The sequence below is a fragment of the Vulpes vulpes genome, chromosome 11 (assembly GCF_048418805.1).
Source record: "Vulpes vulpes isolate BD-2025 chromosome 11, VulVul3, whole genome shotgun sequence".
Lineage (NCBI taxonomy): Eukaryota > Metazoa > Chordata > Mammalia > Carnivora > Canidae > Vulpes > Vulpes vulpes.
This window is the reverse complement of record NC_132790.1, coordinates 1,838,439-1,842,149: the sequence shown is the minus strand read 5'-3', so window position 1 is coordinate 1,842,149 and position 3,711 is coordinate 1,838,439.

Sequence of the window (3,711 nt, the reverse complement as noted above, 5' to 3'; positions counted from 1 at the left end):
TGTCTCAACCACTTAAAACCTACACATGCTTATTATCTATGGAATAAAGTCTAAACCCCTTAGCATTGCTTCCTTGGCCCTTCCCTACCAGAGACCTACTTTCTTTTTCTTCTTTTCCATTACAAACCTTACTGCCAATAATATATATTATATGATGGGTTTTTTATTTATTAAACATATCAAGTGGTTTAATGCTTCTGTGCCTTTGCACACATTGCCTGTTTTCCACGGGACGTATTTCTCCTTTTGTTCATCTCTTTCTTGCCCTTTAACTTCCTATTCATATATCAGCTCATTCAACTGGTCTTCTTTGATGCCCCTCATCCCCCCCGCACATTTCCTCCACTTTGCTATCTCTATATCTTGTACATATTTCTATCGCTGAATTTATTATGCAATAATTTTTGTTTACATTTTTGCCTTCCCTCCTACACAATGAGCTCTGAGGATGGGAAATACCACCCCACCCCCGATCTCTGTATGCCCAGCAAATAGCGTAGCGGAGTTCCTAGCTCATTACATATATGTACTGAATAAATAAAATTATGTTTTATAAAGGTTAAGCAGAAATTAATAAAATCATGAAGTTAAGAAAATCATGATGATTTTCAAGAAAGGGTGTTCTCTCTAAAAACTGAAGAGCTGGGTAACAGATTTTTAAAAACTTGATACAGACCAAAAGTCACCAGAAAAATGAGTATAATGATACTATCCACCCAGTGGTGTTATTGAACAAATTCTGCAAGCTGTTTCTATAAAGGGCTTAGTTGGCAAGGTGCTTGGAACATAGTTCAAGCTCCACTAGTCTCAATTATCAAGATTATGATTATTATTAATGTGTAATTGTGTAACAAAGCATCCCCCCCAAAAAAATTATGTTACAGAAATCCTCATGTGGTAGGAAGACATCTAAACGCTTTCAAAGACTCTGCTGGGAAATTAGTTTCACAAAAGTAAAAAAAAATAAGTAAAAAAAAATTAGGTTTCCTTCCTAAGAATGAGTTCCGTACATAGCTTCCTGAAGTGGTAGTTATTGCTTGTGAGTGGAAAATAGCCATTTATTTGCATGAGACCATTTGGTCACTGAAATTGGAGCCATAAAGCTAGCTGTGTGACCCGCCTTTTTTTTAACCTGCATGAAGAGCCAAAACTCTTGAATCTCCTTCAAGAACTCAAACCAGATTTCCAAGAAGTTGAGCTTCGGTATTTGCTTGCATTTCATATAAATGTATAAACAAAGCAATGTTTTAGCAGGATCTGGGAGGAGTGTGCGTGGGAACTGAAACAACGGACACATTGTCTAGGTTTTCTCTGGTATGAGAGATTAAAGGGACAATCGTAGCTTCACACATACTGCATGTTTGTGCAGTAATTATGCTTTACAATTGGTTCTGGTTTCTCCATTAATGCCAAAGATTCTTTTTTAGAATGTGAGAAATCTTTTTGGCTCCAGAATACTGGTTACAAACATTCTTTGGTCTTTTTATGCTTAATGATAGTGTTTTAAAAGCTATACTTTGTATAACTCTGGTGTGTGTGTGTGTGTGTGTGTGTTGGGGCCATGGATAGGGCTGGATACAGGAGAAGAAAAGAGAAAGTGGGGTTTGGAGGACTATGTTTTAGAAGTAAACTCAAATGGCAACCATTCACAGTCAAAAAAGACAGACAACAAATGTCAAAAGAAAGACAGTCCCTTGGGGCACCTGGGTGGCTCAGCGGGTTAAGCGTCTGCCTCTGGCCCCGGTCGTGATCCTGCGATCAAGCCATCAGGCCCCGCATCAGGCTCCCTGCTCAGCGGGGAGCCTGCTCCTCCCTCTCCCTCTGCCTGCTGCTCTGCCTATTTGCATTCTCTCTCTCTCTCTCTCACTCTCGCTCTCTCTCTAATCAAATAAATGAATAAAAATATTTTTTTAATTATTTTAAGACATTTCAAAAAAAGAAAAGAAAAACAGTCCCAAAACAGAAGTTTAGAGTTCTTACTAATTAAATTCATCTTGGTGACAACAAAACCTTGTTACACACAAACATCGGGTATGTACCTAGAAATAATGGTCTACTATTCTTCCTGCTTTGCCTACGCACATCCACTTGAGTGGCCCCCATGATGAAAAAGCAGCAGCATTGTTTTAATGTATCCCATGCAATAGAGTTGAAACTGAATTTGTTAAAAATTAGTTCATTCCTATTTTATTTCATCCTGATGCATAGGTTTAGATCACCCTAAATAGGCCCTATGAATCTGGTGTTTTTTCTACTTTGTCATTTTCCAATACTCATTAGTAAAGGCATCATGAGAAAAGGGAAGAATTACTGTTATTCTGATATAGTTCCCTTTTTAATTTTTTATTTTATTTTTCTTTTAGAAGGGGGAGAAAAAGAGAGAGAAAGAAAGGGAGAGGCAAGAGAGAGAGAATCTTAAGCAGGCTCCACACCCAGCTTGGAGCCTAGGATGGAGCCCAATGTGGGGCTCAACCTCATGACCCTGAGATCATGACCTGAACTGAAATCAAGAGTTGGACGCTTCACTGCCTGAGCCACCCAGAGGCCCCTCCTTTTCTTTAGGTACCAATAACATAGTCACTATTACCAGTGCCTATTACATGTCAGGTGTTATGCTAGTATTTTGAAACCCAGTTGTATTACTAACTAGCAAGTTATCTCCTCTACACTAACACATTCTCTTTTTATTTTTTATTTAAGTATAATTAACAAACAGTGCCATATTAGTTTCATGTATACAATATAATGATTCAACAATTCTATATGTTTCTCAATGGTCATCAGGATAAGTATACTCTTAATTCTCTTTATCTATTTCATTCATCCATTCCCCACCCAACTCCCCTCTGGAAACCACCAGTTTGTTCTCTGACTTTAAGAGTCTGGGTTTTTGTTTATTTTTTTCTTTGTTAATTTGTTTCTTAAATTCCATATATGAGTGAAATCATTTGATACCTTTCTCTGAGTTACTTACATCACTTAGCATTATACCTTCTAGGTCCACCCATGTTGTTATGAATCGCATGATCTCATTCTTTTTATGGCTGACTAGTATTCCATACAAACACACACACACACACACACACGCACACAACACTTTTATTTATTCAACTATGGATGGACACTTGGGTTGCTTCCATATTTTGGCTATTGTAAATAATGTTGCATTAAACATAGGGGTGCGCATATTGCTACAAATTGGTGTTTTGTTTTCTTCTGATACCCAGTATTGCAATTACTGGATCACATGGTAATTCTATTTTTAAGTTTTTGAGAAACCTTCATAGCATTATCCACAGTGCCTGCACCAATTTGCATTCCCACCAATAGTACACAAGGGTTATTTTCCTCTGCATCCTTGCCAACACTTGTTATTTCTTGTCCTTTTTATTTTAGCCATGCTGACAGGTGTGAAGTGATATCTCATTGTGGTTTTAATTTGTATCTTCCTGATAATTAGTAATGTTGAGCTTTTTTTTCTTCATTTCTCTGTTGGCTAGCTGTATGCCTTCTTTAGAAAAATATTCAGGCCCTCTGCCAATTTTTAATTAAATTATTTTGGGGTTTTTTGGTGTTGAGTTGTATAAATTCTTTATATGTTTTGCATATTAACCCCTTATTGGATACATTATTTGCAAATATCTCCTCCCATTCAGAAGATTGTCTTTTGTTGATGGCTTCCTTCACTACGTATAAGTTTTTTATTTTGGT